The sequence below is a fragment of the Heterodontus francisci genome, chromosome 35, assembly GCF_036365525.1.
Source record: "Heterodontus francisci isolate sHetFra1 chromosome 35, sHetFra1.hap1, whole genome shotgun sequence".
Classification (NCBI taxonomy): domain Eukaryota; kingdom Metazoa; phylum Chordata; class Chondrichthyes; order Heterodontiformes; family Heterodontidae; genus Heterodontus; species Heterodontus francisci.
The window spans coordinates 46,390,969-46,416,583 of NC_090405.1; the positions used below are offsets into that span (position 1 = coordinate 46,390,969).

The 25,615-nt window shown below is 44.0% G+C and overlaps 1 pseudogene; it reads right to left on the reverse strand.

Moving 5' to 3' along the window:
• Positions 1 to 25,615, reverse strand: part of LOC137350653 (myosin heavy chain, cardiac muscle isoform-like) — a 101,712-nt pseudogene that overhangs the window by 12,604 nt on the left and 63,493 nt on the right.

The following is a 25,615-nucleotide window of genomic DNA, read 5'->3' on the forward strand; positions in this document are numbered from 1 at the left end:
TAGAAATAACTCACACTTTACAACAACAACGACGTGAATTTATATAACATCTTAAATGTAGCACATCCCATGGTGCTTTAAAGAAGCATAATCAGACAAAATTTTAACACTCGGCTACATAAGGAGATATTAGGACAGATGACCAAAAGCTTGGTCAAAGAGGTATGTTTAAAGGAGTGTCTTAAAGGAGGAGAGGGAGGTGGAGAGGTTTAGGGAGGGAATTCCAGAGTGTGGGGCCCAGGCAGCTGAAGGCCTGAACCTCCCGTTGGTTAGGGTTTTCACACTTGGATTCCCTGAAGAAAACTTTGTTAGAGAAGCTCAAAAGTTCACAAAAACCAAATCCCAAGAAGAACTTATTTCCAACAGCATTGCAACAATAAAATTTGATTCCAGACACATTGCTGATCACAAACCAAATTTGAGAGCATTGCGATTACCTTTTCCGTTTTTGCATCAAGGTCGTGTTGCAGGCTCTGAACTTCCTCCTCCAGTTTCTGAAAGTTCTGAAAGCTGGGACCTTCTTTCAGCCTCCGGTTCTCTTCCTCCAAACGCAATTTCTCTCCCTTCTGGGATTTCACCATTTCCACCACATTCTGACACACAGAGAAAGCAGCAGGTTAATTCAGCGACACCGTGCAGACCAGGCAATGCCGATTCTGATCCCTAGCCGAGATGCTGCCCTAACCCGGCTCCGAGCAGGATAGTGTTTGGGGAGCTACACAGAGCCTCAGCGCTCAAGTCAGCAGCAAGCGAAGAAGCAACAAAAAAAAATCAGTCAGGATCCCCACTCCTGATGCTACCCAGTGATTCTTGGTAAAATGTGCACGCTTGTGTGACATTGGCCATCAGCCTCAGCTGTGATGCCTCACACAAAGAGCCGACTGCATAGGCTGGCACGCAAAGAACAGATACTGGGGTGACGTACTAATGGTTCTGAAGGCCAAGAAACATGGGAGACATTTAAATGTTGGAGAAAGCACAGAGAAAAGCCACGAGCCTTATCCCTATAGTCAGGGATATGGGTTGGATTATGATTAAAGACTAGAGGGAATCGGGCTTTATTTTTAGATGGATGGGAAGTATCTGTGAGACGATCTTATAGAAGTATCCAACATCATAAATAAAATGAGAATGGTTCATCCAGAACATTAAGTTAAACAGTGGGAGTTGGACAAAGGTTCAAACTAATAAACGGTAACCTTTAGACTGATATCAGGAAGTTCTCTTCAATGCAGAGAATGATCAACACTTGGAATGGACTCAGACTAGTGGAAGTGAAAACCCTGGAATCATTTAAGAAACAACTAGATGCAGCAATGCTGGAAGTTTTGGGCTGTTCATGTTGGATGAATAAGATGGGCTGAATGGCCTTTTTCAGCTATTAAGTATCTTGCACTCACACGACTCATACCTCAGCGAGAGCTAACACTATAGAATCAGAGAATGATAGAATGGTTCTACACAGAGGCCATTCAGCCCATCGTGTCCATGCCAGCTCTCTGCAAGACTAACTCACCTAGCCCCAATCGTCCGCCGTTTCCCAGTAACCCTGCAGATTTTCTCTTCAAATAATTATCCAGTTCTCTTTTGAAAGCCTCGATTGAATCTGCCCCCACCTCAGGCAGTGCATTCCAGATCATAACCACTCGCTGCGTAAAAATGTTTTCCCTCATGTCGCTGTTGCTTCTTTTGCCAATCACCTTACCTCCGACCTAGTATCAGTCCCCAGTATCAGACCCCAGTCTCCAGTATCAGACCCCCAGCATCAGTCTGCACCATCAGCCCACAGATCCCCAAATCAGCCTGCAGACAGCTCCCGGGAGCCCGGTTTACCTGGGATGCCTACCAGCAGGAGGAGGAAAGAAAACCAATACTGGTGCTGGTGCCAGATTGGGCAGCAGTGGAATCTGATCCAGCTCAATTCTGGGAAGACCTGTATTCAGCAACAACCCAGCGAGGGTCCCTTCACACAGCATTGCAAACTCATTAAAGAAACTTTGAAGTTCCTGAGACAATGAACAACTGTCTGCAGCCAACATCATGTAACTTAGACCTTCTGTCCTACTTAGTATAAGGAAAGTGAGACCATTCATTGAGCTCACAGTGACTGTGTTTAGCTAACCTACTGTTCACTTTATTCCGAGGGGGGAAAAGAACATATTCATTCTCTTCTAAACTTTCTGTTTTTGTCACTCTGAAAGGAAGGATTTTTTGTACATTTAATGCCAAGTTAGAACTATTGCTTGCTTAAAAATAAAATTCAGAATTCCCACAAGACATTATGAAGCTTACTTACCTGAATGAGGTGTGATCTAGGAACCCAGTATTCAAGAGAAGCAATGCCTTTCCTATCCTCCGGTAGCTTACTGTAAGCCTTGGTCAAATCTTCTTGCTCTTTCACCAAAATGGCCAACTGTTGAAAGGGCAGGGAAGTTATTACATCCTCCATTACCTCCAGATAATGTCTTCCTTCGAACTGATGCAAAAAAGCTGTGTTTGTTCCCCCACAATTCAGAGTGAAGTACTTATAAACTCAATACTGCATAACAGTTTGGCGATGTAAAGGTCATTTGAATATGCAATTAAATTGCATCTAGTTCATCATAGAATGATGGAAGTTTACAACACAGCAGGTGGCCATTCAGCCCATTGCGTCTGTGCTGGGTCTTTGCTGGCGCTACCCACAACTAATGCCATTGACCTGCCGTCTGCCAATGGCTCTGTGCTTTCTCTGCTTTTCCCTTAAAAGATGCTATGGTCTACGTCTCAGCCACTGCCCACTATAAAACATTCCAGGTTCCAACAACACTCAACAAAAATCAATTTTTCTCAAATTCCCTCCTAACTGTCTTGGTGACAATTGTGAATTACATACAAACGAACAAAGAGCAGGAGTAGGCTATTCGGCCCTCGAGCCTGCTCCACCATTCCATATCATGGCTGATCTGTTTGTGGACTCAACTCCACTTTCCTGCCTACCCCCGATACCCTTTGACTCCCTTGTTTGTCAAGAATCTGTCTACATCTGCCTTAAAAACATTCAATGACCCTGCCTCCACCACTTTCCAGGGAAAAGAGTTCCACAGACTCACAACCTTCTGAGCAAAAGTCCTCATCTCTGTCCTAAATGGGAGACCCCTTATTTTTAAACTGTGCCCCTAGTTTTAGTCTCTCCCACACGGGGAAACATCCTTTCCACAACCACCCCGTCAAGTCCCCTCAGGATCTTATATGTTTCGATCAGATCACCTTTCATCCTTTTAAACTCCAATGAATACAGACGCAACCTGGCCAACCTTTCCTCATAAGATAACCCTCTCATCCCAGGAATCAGTCGAGTGAACCTTCTCTGAACTGCTTCCAATGCAATTATATCCTTTCTTAAGTAAGGAGATCAAAACTGTACACAATACTCTAGATGTGGTCTCACCAATGTCCTGTACAACTGTAGCAAAACATCTCTACTTTTATATTCCATTCCCCTTGCCATAAACAACAATATGGCATTTACCTTCTTAATCAGTCACTGTACCTGCATATTAACTTTTTGTGTTTCATGTACTAGGACACCCAGATCCCTCTGCATCTCAGAGTTCTGCAATCTCTCTCCATTTAAATAATATGTTGCTTTTCTATTCTTCTGACCAAAGTGGACAAATTCACACTTTCCCACATTATACTCCATCTGCCAAATATTTGCCCACTCACTTAGCCTATCTATAGTCCTTTACAGACTCCTTATGCCCTCTTCACTACTTACGCTCCTACCTAGCTTTGTGTCATCAGCAAATTTAGCAACCATACAATCAGTCCTTTCATCCAAGTCATTGATATAAATTGTAAATTGTTGAGGTCCCAGCACTGATCCCTGTGGCACTCCACTATGCACAGCTTGCCAACCCGAAAATGACCCATTTATGCCTACTCTCAGTTTCCTGCTAGCTACCCAGTCTTCTATCCTCGCTAATATGTACCCCCTATACCATGGGCTCTTATTTTATTTAGTAACCTTTGATGCAGCACCTTGTCAAATGTCTTCTGGAAATCCAAGTATACCACATCCATAGGTTCCACTTTATCCACGTTGCTTGTTACTTCCTCAAAGAACTCTAATAAATTAGTCAAACATACGAACATAGCAGGAGTAGGCCATTCAGCCCATTGAGCCTGCCCCGCCATTCAATATGATCATAGCTGATCTTCCACTTCAATGCCTTTTTCCCACACTATCCTCATATCCCCTTATGTCATTTGTATTTCCCTTTCACAAAACCATGTTGACACCACCTGAGTGCATTGAGATTTTCTAAATAGCCTGCTATAACCTGCTAAATAATAAATTTCATCACTTTCCCTATGACAGATGTTAAGCTAACTGGCCTGTAGTTTCCTGCTTTCCGTCGTCCTCCTTTCTTGAATAGTGGAGTTACATTTGCTATTTTCCAATCTGACGGGACCTTTCCAGGATCTAGGGAATTTTGGAAAATTAAAACCAATGCATCCACTATCTCAGCAGTCACTTCTTTTAAGACCCTGGTATGAAGTCTATCAGGACCTGGGGACTTGTCAGCTTTTAGTTCTAATAATTTCCCCAGTAACCTTTCCCTGGTAATGGTGAATGTTTTAAGTTCCTCCCTCCCTTTCAACTCTTGAATCACAATTATTTCTGGCATGTTATTTGCATCCTCTACCGTGAAGACATGCAAAAAGTTTGTTCAATTCTTCCGCCATTTCTTTATTTTCCATTATTTATTACCCAGACTCACTCTCTAGAGGACCAACACTCACATTACTCATTATTTGTCAGTTCCGAAGAAGGGTCACTGACCCGAAACGTTAACTCTGCTTCTCTTTCCACAGATGCTGCCAGACCTGCTGAGTGAATCCAGCATTTCTTGTTTTTGACTCACATTACTCTTTTCCTTTATAAATATCTGTAGAAACTCTTACTATCTGTTCTTATATTTCTAGCTAGCTTTCTCTCATACTCCAAATTCTCTCTCATTATTCTTTTAGTCATTCTTTGATTTTTTAAATATTCTGTCCAATTAACCTGCCACTACTCTTCGCTGAATTGGACACTTTTTCTTTCAATTTTATACTATCTTTAACTTCCTTAGTTAGCCACGGATGGTGCCTCCTTCCCGTGAAGTCTTTCTTTCTCACTGGTATGTATCTTTGAGTGTTATGAAATATTTCCTTAAAGGTCTGCCACTGCATCTCTACCGACCTATCCCTTAACCTAATTTCCCAGTTTACTTTAGCCAGCTCTGTCTTCAAACCCTCATAATTACCCTTATTTAAGTTTAGATCCACTCTTCCCACCCTCAAACTGAATGCAAAATTCAATCATGTTGTAGGGACACCTTTACTATGAGATCATTAATTAATCCTGTCACATTACACATTACCAGATCTAGTATAACCTGTGCTCTGGTTGGCTCCAGAATGTTCTGCTGTAAGAAACTATCCTGAAAACACTCTTTGAACTCATCATCCAGGCTACCTTTGCCAATTTGATTCGTCCAATCTATATGTAGATTGAAATCACCCATGATTATCACCGCATCTTTCTCATAAGCCCTCATTATTTCTTCCTGTATACCCCAACCTACAGTATGGTTACTGTTCTTCTTCTTCTTTGACCTCCTTGTCTCGAGAGACAATGGATAAGCACCTGGAGGTGGTCAGTGGTTTGTGAAGCAGCGCCTGGAGTGGCTATAAAGGCCAATTCTAGAGTGACAGACTGTTCCACAGGCGCTGCAGATAAAATTGGTTGCCGGGGCTATTACACAGTTGACTCTCGCCTTGCGCTTCTGTCTTTTTTCCTGCCAACTGCTAAGTCTCTTCGACTTGCCACTCTTTAGCCCCGCCTTTATGGCTGCCCGCCAGCTCTGGCGATCACTGGCAACTGACTCGCATGATTTGTGATCAATGTCACAGGACTTCATGTCGCATTTGCAGACGTCTTTAAAGCGGAGACATGGACGGTCGGCGAGGTCTGATACCAGTGACGAGCTCGCTGTACAATGTGTCCTTGGGGATCCTGCCATCTTCCATGCAGCTCACATGGCCCAGTCATCTCAAGCGCCGCTGGCTCAGTAGGGTGTATATGCTGGGGATGTTGGCCACCTCGAGGACTTCTGTGTTGGAGATACGGTCCTGCCACCTGATGCCAAGGAGGCAGTGAAGATGGAATGAATTGAGACGTCGCTCTTGGCTGACATACGTTGACCAGGCCTCGCTGCCATAGAGCAAGATAACGAGGACACTGGCTTGAGACACTCGGACTTTTGTGTACCGTGTCAGTGCGCCATTTTCCCACACTCTCTTGGCCAGTCTGGACATAGCAGTGGAAGCCTTTCCCATGCACTTGTTGAATTCTGCATCGAGAGACAGGTTACTGGTGATAGTTGAGCCTAGGTAGGTGAACTCTTGAACCACTTCCAGAGCGTGGACACCGATATTGATGGATGGAGCATTTCTGACGTCCTGTCCCATGATGTTCGTTTTCTTGAGGCTGATGGTTAGGCCAAAATCGTTGCAGGCAGCCTCAATCCTGTCGATGAGTCTCTGCAGACACTCGAGTGTGGGATGTTAATGCAGCATCGTCAGCAAAGATTTCCCTGATGAGGACTTTCCGTACTTTGCTCTTCGCTCTTAGACGGGCAAGGTTGAACAACCTGCCATCTGATCTTGTGTGGAGGAAAATTCCTTCTTCTGAAGACTTGAACGCATGTGAGAGCAGCAGGGAAAAGAAGATCCCAAATAGTGCAGGTGCGAGAACACAACCCTGTTTCACCCCACTCAGGATAGGAAAGGGGTCTGATGAGGCGCCGCTATGTTGAATTGTGCCTTTCATATTGTCATGGAATGAGGTGATGATAATTTGGTGGACATCCGATCTTTGCTAATAGTTTGAAGAGACCACGTCTGCTGATGAGGTCAAAGGCTTTGGTGAGATCTATGAAAGCAACGTTGAGGGGCATCTGTTGTTCTCGGCATTTCTGCTGTAGCTGGCTAAGGGAGAACAGCATGTCAATGGTGGATCTCTCTGCTCAAAAGCCACATTGTGCCTCAGGGTAGACAAGCTCAGCCAGCTTCTGGAGCCTGTTTAAAGCAACTCGCTGAGCAGGGAGATTCCACGGTAGTTGTTGCAGTCACCGCAGTCACTCTTGTTCTTATAGAGGGTGATGATATTGGCATCGCGCATGTCCTGTGGTACTGCTCCCTCGTCCCAGCACAGGCAAAGCAAGTTCGTAGAGTGCTGAAAGTATAGCAGGCTTGGCACTCTTGATTATTTCAGGGGTAATGCCTTCCTTCCCAGGGGCTTTTCCACTGGCTAGAGAATCAATGGCATCACTGAGTGTGGTTACTGTTAGGGGGCCTATAAACTACTCCCACAGTGACTTCCTACCTTTAGTTTTTCTTAACTCTCGCCAAACTGATTCTACATCTTGATTTTTAGAACTAAGGTCACCTCTCTCTACTAATGTCATCCTTAATTAACAGAGCTACCCCTCCACCTTTTCCTAGTTTCCTGTCCTTCCGAAATGTCATGCACCCTTCACTATTCAGCCTTTGTCATCCTGCAGCCGTGTCTCTGTAATGGCTATCAGATCATACATATTTATTTCTATTTCAGCTATCAATTCATTTGTTTTGTTATGAATGCTACACGCGTTCAAATACAGAGCCTCCATCTCTGTTTTTTTACTATTTACGCAACCTCTAGCCTCAATATCTTGCACACTCTTAGTATTGTACATTCTGTCCCTTCCTGCCATGCTCTGATTGTTTCCATTATTGCTACCTTGCTCTCTTGTCTTGTCCACTCTCTTCAATTTAACATATCTTCTCTCAGTTGATCCCTTGCCCCCACTATTTACTTTAAAGCCCTCTCTACCGCCCTAGCTATACGACTCGCCAGAACACTGGTCCCAGCACGGTTCAGGTCAAGACCATCCCAACAGCACAGTTTCCCAGTATTGAATTGATGGCACTGCAACACCAAGTCCCCAACTAAGGGAAACAGTCATTCCCCACTCACCCTATCAAAATCCAGCCAAATTTAGAAACTTATAAGGCTCCTTTTTTCTCCCTTCCTTAAGAGGAAATCATCCCAGTATCTTGAGCCTCTGCAAACAGTTTAAGTTTCCCACCCCACTTTAAAAAGCTGCCTTTAGTTTGGAACCATAGAAACAATATATATATTTTCAGCATTTTACAGATTCATCGAAAAGATGAATTATTACTTCAGCGCAGTACTGACAGAGACCTTTGAGATATTAAACTGAGGCCCATCTTTCTGACCTGTTAGTTTATGGCGCCCCGTCTGCCCTGTCAGGTGGATGTAAAAGATCCCATGGCACCATTCAAAGATGAGCAGGGACGTTTTCCCTGGAGCCCTTGGCAATATTTATGCCTCAACCAACATCACTAAAACAGATTATCTGGTCATTTCTCTCATTGCTGTTTGAAGGAGCTTGCTGTGTGCAAATGGGCTACCGTGTGTCCTACAAACAACACTCCAAAAGTATTTCATTGGGTGTAAAGTGCTTTGGGACCTCGTGAGGATGTGAAAATCATCATATAAATGCAAGGTTTTTCTTTCTTAATAGCACAATAGCTTCTTGCCCCAAAACCCCCTACACAATTATCTATCCCAGTAACACTGAAGATCATAGTTGAAGGGCAGCATTGCCCCAGGGCAATGTTACAATGCAAGTCCTGGCCCACACCCTTCACTCCTTAGTCGGCTTCTTGACGCCGCTCATCCTCTGGAAGAGGCTGCACCTTCGGTCACTATGCCTCTGATTGCGGAGCTCTCTCTCAAAGCCACCTTGCCTTGCTACATTACCCCCCTTCCTTCATAACCTTGATCTTTGTCCATTTCTTTGGCCATCTCCTGCTCAGTGTTCTCCTCTTCCCTTTTAGAAGATGCTCTGGGGGTTTCTATCACACGCAACCCACAAAAGTAAAACACGTTATCTTCATAAACGGGCAAAGCTGATTGAGTTTCCAAGGCTAAAGCACACATAGCTCACCTGACGCAGGCCTTTAAAGCAAGAAAGATTATTCAGCCTGGCAATGTTTGCAGGATGACCTACCTGTTCAGACATTAGCTGGCTGTGTCTGCTGAAGCTGCTGTTCTCCCCCAGGAGAGTTTCAGAGAACTCCTGTTCAAGGTTCACAGTCTCTTCCAGCCCCTTCAAAACAAACGACTGTAGTTGGCCTTTTGAATCTCACACCAATTAATTGCTTGTTCAAAGGTTACCGAAAGTAACTCTGTAAGATCCATGTTCTGAATTGTCACCAACATCCCCTCTAAATATTTTCCGTTGTGTGTGGCACCTTTAAATTGTTTTATGCCATATATTAAAGGGGACAGCTTGTGACCAGCCTGCGTTGCTACGTGTACAGCTGACATGGAACACCATTCACAAAAACACAAGAAATAGGAACAGGATGTGATCATGGCTGGTCTTCTACCTCAACTCCACTTTCCTGACCCATCATCATAGCCTTCGATTTCCTTAGTGTCTAAAAATCTATTGATCACAGTCTTCAGCATATGAGGAGTGAAGGGTGCTGGCTATTTCTATACATTTAAAAAAAATATATACTGCCAGGTATATGGCAGGTTGATTTTATGCAGCTGAATATTGTAAAACGCTTAAGTGGGATGATCAAAGAATGTTTTTTAAAAATAAAAAGTCACCATCAGCTCCCTTAGTTGTCCCCTTCATTCGAGCAAACATTTGTCATGTGTAACCTTAATACAAACTGTTGATTCAGCTACTCACCAAGGTGGGGTGGTGGGGGGGGGGGGGGGGGTGAAGAGGGGGGAGTGGTGGGGAGGGCAAGTCACACCCAAGTCTCCCCTCCACCCTCACAGGAGTCACAGATGGCGATTCGGAGCAGGAACCCTGGCTGATCTGTCTTTCTCTCTCTGTAGCCTGGAATCGCCAAGGCCTGTTCGGATATCCCATTGGCTGTGAAGTGTTCGGAAGGTTGTGAAAGGCGTTATATGAATGCAAGTTGTGTCTTTTTTTTTTCTACCTCTATACGTAACACTAAATGAAATGAAGCAGTTTGTGCGAGCTTGCTGTGCGCAAATTGGCAATTGTGTTTCCTCCATTTTAGCAGTTAAAGTCCTTCATTGGCTGTAAAGTTCTTTGGGAGGTTCTGGGGTAGCGAAAGACACTATAGAAATAAAGTTCTTTTTGAGAACGCTGTAGCGCTGATGAGTCTTGGGCGGGGGTGCAGGTGTTGGTAATAAGGCACATTGTAAAGGACAGCTTTACTCTGTGGCCCAGTATTTTGTACCTGACCATTTAGATGAGTGACAAAGTAGAAAAGTTCACCACTCCCCAGTACTGTTCCCCTTCAACTTAACAAGCAGAAAAGGTTACCCAAAACTTTAAGAAACAGAACTGTAAACTCTGAACCATTGAACATTTAATCAGTCAGACGGCAATGCAGACAGATTGCTTGATACTTGAAGCTCACTTTGCATTAAACAACTGGAATTAGATTCTTTGAGTCATTGGATACTTTCATGAGTCACTTGACTTACCCTGTGCACTTTTCTAACAAACCTTCAGTCAGCACAGCCACTCAACAATGACTAACTGCAGCGGTGGCAGCTGCTCTGCTGATCCAAGGGTAAAAAGATTATTCCCTGCAGCAGTCAGTCAGTCATACCGACAGAAAGGTCCCAGGATCAGTCTCTGGGCTAAGCTGGCTTTCGCTCACTTCAGTTGGGTGGGTATTTTAATTGATCTAATGTCCTTCAGCAAGGCAGGAGAAAACAAAGGTTCACTAGTGATCCTGGATGAGATCGTCATTCAGTGACGCCCTTCTGGAAAGTGCAAATGTGTGGGTATCGTCAGCTTGCACTTAAAGGGCATCCTTAGCATAGCAGAGATGAATCAGTAATTGGGAGATGATTTGAGGACAAGGCTGAAGAGATAGGTTTTCAGGCTGCTTTCGAAGGCGGGGAGAGATGTGACAAGAGGGACAGGTTTAGGAAGACAGTGCAAGGTAATGGTGGCCAAAGGTTTCAGAAAGGGCGGGTGGGGGGGGAGGAGGGCGGATGGGGGAAACAGGATCCAGCTCAGCATGCTACAGTCAAATAGCCACTGGACAATCTCAGTCTAGGTGCAAATACAACCACAGCCTTCAGGAGACAATGGGAGGTGTCATGCAGGCCCCCACCTCCCAAGAAGGGGGCACACGTTATTTCGCCACATGAGCATTAAAACTTCAAATTGCTGCTGGGAAAAGAGGACCTATCACAAGGAATTGCCAAGCCCCTGACTGGAGAGACATTTGCATAGTAACAGACAGTACTTGGAATGGACAAAGGGGCCACTCCCTGCTCCAATTTAATTCACAATGGACTTTTGATTACCAGGCGTTGAAGGTGGAGAGGCTAGCATTCCAGGTTAACTGCTAAAGTGGTCGAATACATAAACAGACATGGTCAGACCAGTTTAGTCACATGACTAACCGACTGTTGAAGTTTTTTCAATTTGAATTTGCCACAGAGAATTTGAACTCAGAAAGCTGTTTGCTCCTGGACTCAGAACATCCCTCTCCTGTCTGCTCCCAGCTCTTTCTCACGGAACTGAAGACCCATTGAAGCCACATGAACCCCAAGAGAGAAAAGTCTCCTACAGTGAACAAGGTTTAAGAAGAATACTGGGCCCCAACGAAAAGTAAGACTACCTACAATCAAGGACTACAGCGAGCTCGAAGCACAGTAAAAATCCCTCTTCAGAGATTGCCTCAAACCTTTTCACTTTATTTTCTTTCTGCTCTTTTCTGTCTCCATCTGCATGTGTGTATCGTGTATGCATGCTAGCGTGAGGCACGGCGTGTATCTGTAGGCGTTAACAGAATTAGAGTTTAATTTTCAATAAATTTCACTTTTCTTCTTGAAACCTAAGAAAGCCTGTTTATGCTCATTTCTTTTCCTTATAATTGGAAAGTGGTGGTCAAGGATTCACCAAGGGGGAGCTAAAAACACTGTTTAAAATTAAACCCTGTTACAATAAGACCAGGTGAAGGCTAAACGGGAACCCTAGACTCCTTTCTCACCTGGTCGTAAAAGAGAGGAATTGGGGAGGTGAAGGGGGAAAGAGGGGAAATCACTGACAAAGGCCTCGACGTATCATTCAAATTCTACTGCAGAGGGTAGAACAACACACAATGTCTGAGTGGTAATCATGCTCATTGCACAATAATGTAACCAAATAGCTTTTGTTATCTAATGCCATATGATTTCTAGTTAGATTAGTAAATCATTCCATTAAAAAGAGGTTTGAAATGTCAACGTACTTATTTACTTTAATGAGACTTAGCTACATTGTTTTAGCTGTCAAAGTGAATTCATTATCAAACCACCCCCACAAGATCAAAAGTTATTAATGTACAAAACATCCCCTGCTGATGGGGTGATGCCAGAGCCTATATAGGACAAGAGTACACTCTCTAATTACCAATGTAATGCTGCTGTTTCTCAAGCATCCCAATCTAAAATGACTATGATTGCTTTGATAGGCATTTTACCACAGCATTGGATACCTCATTAACTGTTAACCCTTTCAATGGCACAGAGCTCTCTATAGCAGACACATATATCTTGTGCTTTTCCAACACCAGGAGCTTGAAAAGAGAATGTTTAAAAATTTGTTCTTGGGATGTAGTCAACACAAACAACATTGCGTTTATTGCCAGTTCAGAGCTACTCTGAGAAGCTAGCAGCCATTGTTTTAAAACAGAGTGCATTAAGAATCGACTGTGTAGTGTGGGACGACAGTCATATGTCGGGTAAGGGTAGCAGGTTCCATTTCCCGAAGGACGTTAGTGAGCCAGTCGAGCTTTTAAGCTAATGGTCCCAACACCTTTCCTTCTCATTTTCCCCTGTTGACAACCCATTATTAAATTCAAAACATGCCATGGTGGGATCTGACCCCTGGGCCTCTGGTCCAAAACCATAATCACTACACTGCTGGAGACACCCTCTGATAGACAAGTGCGGGCGAAGGTTCTACATCTGATATATTAATCTGCATTTTCTCTTCCTGCCTGCTACACACTTTCAGTATTCATTGCTTTTCTTTCAGATTCTCAGCATGCTTTTTTCTATTCCTATGTATTATATACAGTAATAATTGAACAATGCATAGTTAAACTGCAGTTATTTAAATCAGTTAGCCCTCAATGTAGAATGAAAGAATATCAGAATCTCATTATTGAATTGATGTCTTGAATTCATTAAAAACTAATTGCTTTCTTTTCTCGTTTCCCTGCAAAATTTGCTTTCGGCTGTTCTATTGTTATGCAGCAGAGACAGCAGGACATGGGTGAAGGAGCAATAAAGATGATGGGTTTTGGCCCAAAGGGGCATTAAGTGGCGCCATGATGTGATTTTTTTTCCCCAAACATTGAGAAGATGGCATATTAGCTAAAAAAAAAAAAGGGGCCCCTGGGAGCAATGGCAAGGCACTAATCTCAGCATGGACTGTAAGTGAAGGCATACACCATGAGAGACAGTGAAGACCTTGCTAACGGTACGTGGACAGTCTAGAGGCAGACACACGTCACAGAGAGCATTATGAATGAGCTCCACAGGGACTCTCTTGTCGGACGTCACTGGGACACGTCCTCGAGTTCTACCAGGAACTCTGGGGCTATGCACAGGAGCTGTAAAAGTGGATGGGTCCCTGCTACTTAATGTGCAAGAGTGCAGTAATTTTGGACATCAGCCATAGCTCAGCGGGTAGCTCTTTCGCCTCCGAGTCAGAGATTGTGGGTTCAATTCCCATTCCAGACACCTAAGCACAAAAAAAATCCAGGCTGACACTCCAGTGCAGTAGTGAGGGAGTGCTGCATTGTCAGAGTTACCTTCTTTCAGATGAGGACGTTAAACCAAGAACCCCTCTGCCCTCTCAGCTAGAGGTAAAAGATCTCATGGCACTATTTCGGAGAGCAGCAGAGGAGATATCCCCAGTGTCTTGGGCAATATTTATCCCTCAATTATCACAAAAAAAAATCTGGTCATTATCACGTTGCTGTTTTTGGGAGCTTGCTGTGCGCAAATTGGCTGCCGCATTTCCTATGTTACAGCAGTGTTGACTGTAAAGTGCCTTGGGACATCCTGAGGTCATGAAAGGCGCTACAAAAATGCAAGTCTTTCTGTCTATGTCGAGCTATAGGAACAAGAGTAGGCCATTCAGCCCCTTGAGCCGGTTCCACCATTCAATTAGAGCATCTGTATCTTAACTCCGTCTACCCACCTTGGTTCCGGAACCCTTGATACCCTCGACTAACAAAAATCTATCATTCGACTTGGAACGGTGCGTAGATCTGATTTCTGCTGCCGTTCAATACATTTGCTTTTCTCTATGATGCTGAAGCTCTTTCAGATCCCTGTATGTGCGTAGACTTCAGACTCCTGCTTGGCAACAGCAAATGACACTTTCAGTAAACCCCCCCATCTCACTCCCAAACTCCAGGAAACCAGCGTTACAACAATTGCAACTTGCATTTATATAGCACCTGTAATGCAGTAAAATGTCCCAAGGGGCTTCACAGGAACGTGATTAGACAAGATTTGACATTAAGCAACATAAGGAAATATTAGGGCAGACGACTAAAAGCCTGGTCAAAGGGGTAGGTTTTAAGGAGCATCTTAAAAGGAGGAAAGAAAGGTTGAGAGGCGGAGAGATATAGGGAGGGAATTCCAGAGACTGGGAGGGGCAAGGCAGTGGAAGCATTTGAAAACAAGGAAGAGGATTTTAAAACTGAGGCGTGGCTTAACCAGGAGCCACTGTAGATCATTGAGCACATGGGAGATGGACAAGTGGGACTTGGTGTGAGTTCGGACATGGGCAGCAGAATTTTGAATGACCTTAAGTTTGCAGAGGGTAGAACATATATACACCATATTGTGCTCACATCAAAGGTAAATGTCACAGCTAAGACCTCATGAGGTACCGATTCCTGAATCCTTTGAAAACAATCTACTTACATAAAGAGTTGTAGTTGTTTACTTCAAAGATACTTCTCTCGGACAAGAATTACTGACTAAATTGTTCTTGAATCCTTTGAAGAGTAGGATTACTGTTATCTTTCCATAGTATAGTTAATGGACATCTCTAACTATGTTTATTACCATACATGTCACTCCGGTCACTTATTTCCTTGCAAAAGCATTTCTTGTAGGGAAATAGTCAAACATTTAGAACAGAAGATAAGCCAGGCTTTCTTCTCATGGCACTTTTGAAGCCACCCTGTTTATACTGGAAAGCCTGTTGTTACAAGATACAAAGGAAGAAACATTACAGCAACATCACTACAGTTCACAGTTGTTACTTAACCATCTGGCTACTTTTAATTTTACTGGCAACAATAGCCCGAAAGATAATCTTTCCGATTTGCTGCCAGTAATATTAGAAGTAGCCAGTGTGCCCTCTCAGGTGAAATATCCCACGGCATTATTACGAGGAAGATCACGGGAGTTTTCCCAGGCGTCCTAGGCCAATACATATAGCTCAACCAACATCACTGGAACATATTAACCGGCCATTACCACATTGCGGTTTGTGGGAGCTTGCTGTGCGCAAATTGGCTGCCGCGTTTCTAACATTACAACAGCGAGTACACTTCAAAAAGTTGGCTCTATGGGGCATTGGATTATCCTGAGGTTACATAAATTCCAGCCTTTCTTTTTTTTTTAAAAAAATAGGTATAAAAAGCTTGCTTCAAAATCACAACAGAAGCAGTGTGTATTTGACAGGATTCTGATTATTGGAGCCCGTTACCCCAGAAGCAGCTCGGTGTGCACTCGCTCTCCAGCAGTTACTCTCTGCAAGGAAGAGGTCTTGAAGTAGGCAGAGCAAATGGAAGGGTTCATGTCCTTAAGAGCAAGTGGAATTCCCACCACGGGTCTGCTCCTTACGCGAATAACGAGTTAAAGGTGGTATCGCAGAAGCCAAACAAGTATCCGGAGCAGTGGAAAGGACAGAGGCTATGTGGGAGCGATAGCAATGCTTGATCAGCGTGGGAGCAACAGGAAAGGTCATACATCTGATCTGATTCATCAGATTGAAGCATCAAGCAGACTGGGCCTCCTTCAGAAGTTAGTAAATTTTATAAATATATTGAACTTTCTGATGAAGTTTGAAGAACAGCTGGTGGATTGACGGGGAAATGAAATTATCCAAAATGTTGGGAGTGACGGATCAGGAATTCCACTGAATTTAAAAGTTTTATTTATTCAACGGGCTCCAATAATCAGAAACCTGTCAAAGACACGCGGCTTCTGTTGTGATCTGTGAAGCAAGCTTTTTATACCTATTTAAATGGGTTCTAGACTTGGGTATTTAAATTGCAAGGTCCAGACTTGGATATTCAAACATAATTCGAAGATTTGTGATTTTATACACAGGGCAGCAGCTCCTCAGCAACACAATGCTGAGTGAAAGACAGTTCATTCTAACCATTTCTCATTGCAAGTACAAAAGTCAGGGCGTTGACAAGATCAAAGGCTCTTGATTGCCTTTGGTAACTGCCTCATACTTTTGCATTACTTTGATCTCCCCCCTCTATGACAAGTGGGAAGATATAAAGAGATGTACTTTAAAGCCACTTTCATCCTGTTCAAGAGAACTTTCATTGCAAAATAGTGAAGGGACACAATTCAGTCTCTTTCAGATTTCAATTGCCACCAGTCATACAAAGGCCTTGACTTTCACTTTAGAAGGGGCACAGGATCTTCAAATGATTACAGTTGAGAGAACGAAAACCAAGTCTTCAGGACTTAACAACAACTTGCATTTTATATGGAACCTTTAACAGAGTAAAACTCCCAAAGGCACTTCACAGAACGCAATCAGAAAAAAAAACTAACACTGAACCAAAGGAGGAGACATTAGGATAGGTGGCCAAAAGCTTGCTCAAAGTAACTTTTAAGGAGTGTCTTAAAGGAAGAGAGAGTGGTAGAGAGGAAAGGAGGGAATTCCTGACCTTAGTGCCAAGACTGCTGAAGGATGCTCCATGCTGGATGTTCCACTCATTGTGACACGCTCATTGCTGAATAGTATTTTGTGGAGCAAAGAAAATTGGAGATGCAGAACAGATCAGAAAGAAGTCTTTTTGGTGCAAAAAGCCATCATTTGCTGTACATAGTGTTTGCAGCACAGAAACAAGCCTTTCAGCCCAAAGGTAGGATGTGAAGGCATTGGAGAGGTTGCAGAAAGATCTACGAGAATGACTCTGAGGTTGAGACACTTCAGATACACGGACAGATTGCAGAAGCTGGGGCGGATCTCCTTAGGGAAGGTCGAGAGGAGGTTTGATAAAGGTGTTCAAAATCATGAGGGGTCTGGAGAGATTGGACAGGGAGAAACTGTTCCCATTGGCGGAAGGGTCGAAAACCAGAGGACACCCGTTTAAAGTCAATGGCAAAAGAACAAGAGGAGACGAGAAAAGATTCTTAAGCAGAGAGTGGTTTGGATCGGGCATGCACTGCCTGAGAATGTGGTGGAGGCAGATTCAATTGTGGTTTTCAAAAGGGAATTGGATAATTATCTGAAAAGATTTGCAGGGCTACAGGGAAAGGGCAGGGGAGTGGGACTAGCTTTAGTTGCTCTCGCACAGAGTCAGCACAGACACGATGAGCAAAATTGCCCCCTTCTGCACTGTATCCATTCTATGGTCCACACAAACCTCCTTCCATCTACTCCGTAGCATTACATAAAGTCCATAGAGAAGACGGCAAAAGAAAACTCACAGCAACTGAATTCCAAAGAGCCATGGTTTAAATTAAACTGAGAGAATTTTGAATTCAAACCAACATTCCCAAAACACGAGTCATTCCTAAGGGTTAGCTCTGCTCCTTCTAGTGTTTGGAAGATGATTCCTGGAGAGAAAGTGGAAGGAACTGGAGTCAGCCACCTTGCACCCAAAACACAGCCAGATGGACACTACCTCCACCAGCATCAACCCCTCATTCTATTGTATCTGCTGCACCCCCAACAGATGCAGGTCCAATGCTACATTGGCACAGAAGGCAGTGAGTGTAACAGTGGGTATTTGTAGAATATACTCTGGAGCAGTTAATGGAGAATCTTCCAGACAGAACATTACATATCAGGAGCCAGTCCCAATGTCACTGCCTGTGAGCCAGCAGTCTCACTACTCTCCCGGCCAGTTTCTCTCGATTGTTCCTTGTATTTGCACAAGAACCAGGGCCATCTCGAGCTTTGTAAAGTTTCATGTGAAGATCTGCAATGGAGGTCCACCTACCTGTGTGAGAACTTGCACCTCATTTAATGATTTCAGGGCCAAGTCCCTCTCTTCCTGAAGCTCGCTATTTCTGGCACTGTAATCTGAAAAATACAAGGAACCATCCGGGTTTTTAAATCTAAACACAGGATGATGGGCAAAGGGATGTCACTTGAAGACAAACAGAGGCATCGATTTAGTGGCAGGCCCCTGGGAACAAGTAGGACAAACGATTGCGCCCAGTATCGTAACCCACAAATTTCTATCTTTGCTGCAAGTGATTTGCGCTCAAAATTTGAAATACCACTTCCGGAGCCAGTGAGAGTGATTTCCAAATGGGCGTGAATAATGACAAACCATTTCCCTAGTGATAAGACAGCTAACCTCAACTTCCCCCATCTGCGTTCTATTACCACTCCATACGCACTTTCTGGCATAGGTCTCGTCCTCTCCTGCCTCAGGTTCATGATCCCCATGTACGGAGTATAGCAGTAATTCCAGGCAGTTCTCAAGCTCTCTCTCACTGGAGACAGACAAGTAAGACTAATCAATCTCTCATGACCTGTGTGACAGTGTAGATTCCCACTTGTAGCCATGTTTAGCTTCTAGGCACAAGTGGGAACCTCAGGTATAGAGCTCATGACTGCAAGTCTCACATTTTAGATCAGTCTGATGTTGGCAGCTCTAGGCTCTATGCAACAAAAACTTGTATTTGTATAGTGCCTTTAATGCAATAAAGTGGCCCAAGGTGCTTCACAGGAGCATTGTAAAACAAAATATGGATAGAAAACCCACACTGAGGCCACGTTAGAATCATGAATGTAACATAAACCCTGCCAGATTAAACATACCCACATGAAAACTAACCTATGCAGCCTTCAGTTTCATAGCTGAACCTGCCTGTTGTGGATTCTCAGACACGGGTTGGTTGGATTTCCTATCTGCTTTTGTGGTTCATTTGTTTCAACGTATCCTTGAATTTTTAAAATAAGCCCGGCAATATTTACAAAATAAAATTGGAAGGCCTCTTTCCAACACCCAACCGCCCCCCCACCACCTCCCCAATGAAAATTAAAGTATTTGCCCTTTTCCCCCCAAAAACACTTACCTTTGAATTCTGACCATCCCCTGCCCCCAGGATTGCACAAAGTTGAATGTTCACCCCTTCCCAACATCCCCTACACTGATGATGCTCATTTGACCCCAACCCCCCCCCCCCCCCACAACGCCACACTGAAAATCTTAACTCCACCTCCCCCACCCCACGCCTCACACACACCACCAGTGTCACACCTGCTTTCCCCCAAGCGACGGAGTGCCGGCCGCTTCGCTGAAGATTGCAGTGGGACCGGACGATTGCAGAATTAGTTTTAATGATTTAAATATGGAAATTGAGGTCCTGTCGCCCAGCGGTGGGGGCAGGGGGCTGCCACCACGGAGCCTCCCCGCCAAGGAGCCCAACATCCTGGTCTTGGTAAAATCCAGCCCACATTATCCTGCAAATGGTTACCCTTGGGCTCTCAAAATGAAAGAACAAATGAACAGGACACAGAGAGGGAGCGAGAGAGCGCGAGAGAGAGAGCGAGGAAGGGTTTCTATTTATACAGCACCATTCATGACTTCAGGACAGCCCAGAGTGCTTTACAGCCAATGAAGTACTTTTGAAATGCATTCACGGCTATAATGTAGGAAATACGGCCGCCAATTTGCGCACAGGATGGGGGTTTCTTCAGCATTTCCAAAACAGAGGCTGCTGCCACTTTGAAGCAGGGCGGGTAACATGTGCTCTTCAAAGTGGGTGATGGAAGGAGCACATCTTTGGTCCCATAATGGGGTCACTTTTATTAGGAAATAAAAGTATTCAAGATGGTGGCACTCAGCAATATGAACCATGGAGAATGTGACAGTATGCGGGAAGTGGAGAGAGAGAGACAGAGACAGAGAGACAGAGAGAGAGAGAGAGAGAGAGAGAGAGAGAGAGAGCAGCAAACAAATAGGAACAGCAGCAGGAGCGAAACACGCAGTGAAAGAATGATTGAAAGAGGGGGCCCTGGGCATTGGGAAGGATAGAGTGAGCAAACGAAAGGAAAAACAGCCGCAAAAGAAAGCAGCAGCATTGAGAGGATTAACAATGAGAGAACAAAGAAAAGGAGGGAGGGAGAGGGAAACAAAGAAAATGAAGGCAAATTAGATCAGAAGAGGAATAGAACAAAATAAAAGCAAATTATAAGTAAGAAAGAATATCAATGAGAAACAGAGGGTTAAAAAGAATACAATGGCAACGGCACAGGAACCACAGTAAGGAGGGATATTAGTGTTGTATGATCGCTTACAGAGTGATGTTCCTTTAAGAACTCAGTATGTTAATCAGCTAAATTCCAGGATGTAGTCATGTGACTACAAACCAGTGTCACTCTGCAACTGTAGCACCCTAGACAAAGGTTCTGTATATCGTTTGCTCTGTATATACTAGTTTAGCTGTTAATAAAGCTGTTTGAAATCAACGAACTGGAATCCATGTACCTCAATGTGTTGCTTAAGATAACACAAAGAACACATGACAATTAGAGAATACCACCCAGGGTATAAATCGCACTGGAAGACCACAATAAGAGGTGAACAGTACCTTGCAATTTGGTGCTCATTTCTTCCAGAAAGGAGTCACAGCGAGTGCATTTCTGAAGGGGATAACTGCAAATGAAGGAAGCAAACGGTTAATAGTTTCTGAGGAACTGCGGGATGGAAATTACTGCCAGTGATATTACCAGACAAAGGTTTAATGTGCACGTATCAGATTCCTCTCCCCATTATTTCTATTGAAACTTGAATCTGTTTATTCAAAAAAGAATCTTTTAGCGTGTGTATATTTCACATTTATACTGTGTGACATCAGTAAGGGGACAATAGCAATGTGGTTCTGGTACTGGATTAATAACCTTGAGTTTGAGAGTTCAAATCTCACCATAACAAAAAAAAAGCACAATTATTGTCGTTAAAAACCGAACTACAGGAAAGGGATCCAGTCACTGTTACCTAGTTCAGCCTACACAACATTCTAGTTCACACAATCTGCACGACTCTCTAAACAAGCAACCTATATTTATAATCACACTATTCATGTCCAAAGGGGATTCCAAAACCCTTTGCAGCCAATGAATTACTTTGGAAGTATTGACACTGTTGCTTTACTGCCAATCCCAGCAGCCACTTTACAAGGCCAGTTAACCAGTTTCTACTGGTTGAGGGAGAAGTGTTGGCCAGGACACCGGAGGGAACTCCTGTGCTCTTTTTCAAATTGTGTAACGAGATCTTTTGCTTCCAGTTGAACAGGGGCTCGGTGTGATTTAAAGAAGGACCTTTGGCAGAGCCTAGATTGAACCACAATCTTGTAATCTAGAGGTGGGATGAGCTAAGGTGCCACTTAAAATGCCCTCACAAGTGGCTTACTAAGCCACCACTTTCTCAGGGCAATGAAGACTGGAAATAATGTGGCCTTGCTACATGTTAGAGTGTGACAAGTTCGGGTTATCTGCTTCAGGGTGGACATTCTGGTTTTACCAAGCTATAAACAGTCAGTTTTTCCACTCACGATTCGAGCAGGTGACTGGTCATTGCTCAGGCATGGGTCAAGAGGTTGTGGGTACAAGTCCCAGTCCAGAGACCTGAGCACAAAATCTAGGCTGATGCTGCTAGTGCAGTACTGAGGGAATGCTGCACTGTCGGAGATGCTGTCTTTCAGATAAATATAGGCCTCATCTGACTTCTCAGGTGGACATTAAAGATCCCAAGGCACTATTTCAAAGAAGAGTTCACCAAACTGTACTGGCCAACCTTTATCCCTCAACCAACAACAGTAAACGGGGATTATCTGGTCATCATGACATTGCTGTTTGAGGGATCTTGCTGTGTGCAAATTGGCTGCCATGTTTTCTATGTCATTGGTCTCTCTGCTCAAGGGGTTATCAGAGTATGTCCTACCTCTGGTGCTTCTTGAGCTCTTCGCTTGGGCTCTGTTGTTGGTGAATTTCTCCCAAAACCTCCACTTCTGCCAACTGCAAAAGATCAACAAGGACAGATACACCACATTCAGGATCAAGTACTATCAATTTCAACAACTCTCATTTATATACAGCACCCTTAACTTAATAAAATCTCCCAAGGCACTTCACAAGAGCATATTAAACAGAGTCCGACACCGAGCCACGTAAGGAGATGTTAGGAAACGTGACGAAAAGCTTAGTCAAAGAGGTAGGTCTTAAGGAGCGCATCATGCGAGGAGAGGCAGAGAGATTTAGGGATTGAATTCCAAAGCTTAGGGCCCAGGGAACTGAAGGCACGGCCACCAAAGGTGGAATGATAATAAAATCAGGGATGCGCACAATGCCAGAATTGCAGGAGCCCAGAGATTTCAGCTTTGTAAGAACCCAGAAGAGTATTCAAAACCTTTCAACTGACCCCGTTTCAATTACATGGCTCCCCTGTTAGGCCTTGGAAGCACAAAGATGATATTCCAAGCTGGAAACTGATGGAATCCATCATCAAAGCACCTCGTTATGGTGCTCCATGCTTTTGCCTGGAAGCGCAAAATCTATTCCCAAGGACAGTGAGCATGTGTGGGCATGGGGTGAGACCAGGAATCAGGCTCAGTTATGATACCCAGCCCCCAGCCCCCACAACAGACAAACAGCTCGCTGTGGCACAATGCCTGCTCTTGTTCATGGAAACTGGCCAGTGTGGTGAGGTTCCAGAGAGCTGCGGAGAGCCATGGTACCAAATTGCATTGTGAGTCGGCACCATCAGAGACAGAGTTAAAGAGAATAAATCACAGTGCGTAGAAACTCGAAGGCAGAGTCAGTGAATTTGAAGTAACAAACCTTTAATTCCAGTGATGAAATCTTAATTTCAAGTTCAGTCTTCTCAGTTTTTCTGAGCCTTTCAAGTTGTCTCATTGCTTGCTCCCTGAAACCACAGAAAAGAGATTCATACACAGATCATAAAATATTCTGAGGAAATATCCCAGCTCTTTGGACATACACGTGTTGCTCACCATTCTTTAGCCAAGACAACAGACGGGTTACTGCCCGAGACTTTTTAAAAACAAATCATTCTGGGGCTCTGGGTATCGCTGGCAAGGCTACTATTTATTGTCCATCCATAGTGGCCCTTGGGAAGGTGGTGGTGGGCCCTTTTTCTTGAACAGTTGCATTCCAAGTGATGATGGTATTCCCACAGTGCTGTTAGGTGGGGAGTTGCAAGATTTTGACCCAGTGAGAAAGAAATAATGGACTTTAAGATGTGTGCAGATGCTCTCCCGCATTGAATGCTCCCTCCAATTTTCTCTCACTCCTGTTGACTCACCCTCCGATATAGCCCAAAGACAGGACCATTCACTGGCTTGGCACCTTGCCAAACCAATGCCCTGCATCGCCAACACAGCTCACACCCAAGGGATTTGAATGGATTCTCTTGATCCCCCTAAGCATCAAGTGCCGTACAGTATTTCCCCTCCGCGGATCCTCGCAGTTTTGAGAGCAAACATCATCTCGAACTGATTCTTTCCCAGAGCCTCTAAACCGTGAGAACTCCTCAGTGACTTCCACCTTGCCGTCCTGTTCCAATCTGTAAGGCTTTTAATACCCAAACTCGACATTACGTAATCCCTACTTCTTGATTTACCTCATCACCTTTCCACCTCTTTTCAACCTCAGAGACTACAGGTCTTTGCCCGTCATCCAGGTTTCTCAATGTCATTGTGCAGCATCAACATCAGGGCGCCCACATAGCTGCTTTTTCAGGTATGCTCGTGCAGCTGCAGGGTATTAATTGGACAGCCCTAGTGCTAAAGGGTAAGTTACACAATGAGGTATTTGCCACACCATTCTAACTATCATTCCCTAGTGAAGGAAAACTTGCCATCTTCTGAGATATGCAGATAGAACAATTTTCACAGGCTCCTCTTACAAGTTACCCAGCCTCATGCATCGTTCTTCAGATGGATAAAACTGGAAGCCCCTCTACATCACATCAACTCTGCTCTGCAGTTAGCCAACACCGAGTAAGCTGAATAATAGATTCTGCCTTTCCTGCCTCGCCCTCAAGACAGGGTTGGATTATCCACTCTGGCTGGTAGCTCAGGTAGAACTAGGGTTGTCAACTCTGGTTGAACACAATCCTGGAGGTTTCATCACATGATCTCCTGGTTCTAACGGCCCAGTAAAAAAAACAGCCATTTCCTCGATCGCCAATATTTTTAATAACGAATAAAAATGTTCAAAGAAATTGAAAATAATTTTTTTTTTTTAATGATCCTATTGTTTTTCTCCCAGTTTGTTTGCAGCAGTGTCCAGGAGATTAATCTTCAAACTCTGGAGACTCCATGGCAACCCAAGTGAGCTATGTGGCCTTTGTGGACAGACCAGCCCGGGACTCAAACTCATAACCATCTCATTGGGAATCACAAACACAACTCCTTTAGCTCACCAGCTTTCGAAAACGAGTTAATTTTACCCACGTCAATACCAATCTTTATTACCCAGTCTGAGGAAACAAAGGAACTCAAGAATAGGAAGACTCCTGACTTTGAAAACATACAGTTCAGTCAGCTAATCTTAATCCTACAGCATTGATTCCTCTGATTCAACTAAAGTGATTCGCTTGCTGACATTACGAGAAACAGTTCCGAAATTAAGCTATTAGCAAAAAAAAAGTTATTTCTCCATGACCTATAATCATCTCAGTTTAAATCCACCTTTTCAAATCCGACAGTAATCAAGAGAGGATAAGCACTACCCACATGCTAGACACGACACACAGCCTCTTCTCGAAAACCCCAGCACGTTCTCCGTTCAATGACAGGGAGTATGGTTCACTTAAACTTACTTTTCTGAGATTTGTTGTTTTAGGGAAGTGAGCAGGAATTCCAGCCTCTGATTCTCCGAGCTACATTCGGTGTACTGTGAGAGAAAACATGGTTAGTACCTATGTGACTAAACAACATAGAGCCATTTATGGCACAAGAGGCCATTCGGCCCATCGAGTCCATTCCAGCTCTCCATCAAGCTATCCAGTCAGTCCCACTCCCCTGCTCAATACCCATAGCCCTGTAGGCTTATTTCCTTCAAGTGTCTACCCAATTTCTTTTTGAAATCATTCATTGTCGCGATTTCCACCATCCTTGTGGGCAGCGAGTTCCAGGTCATTACCACCCACTGCGTAAAGAAGTTGTTCCTCATATTCCCCCTGCACCTCTTGCCTAAAACCTTCAATCTGTGTCCCCTTAGCCGATGCCAGGATCTAGTTACAGCTTTGTTCTTGAGGT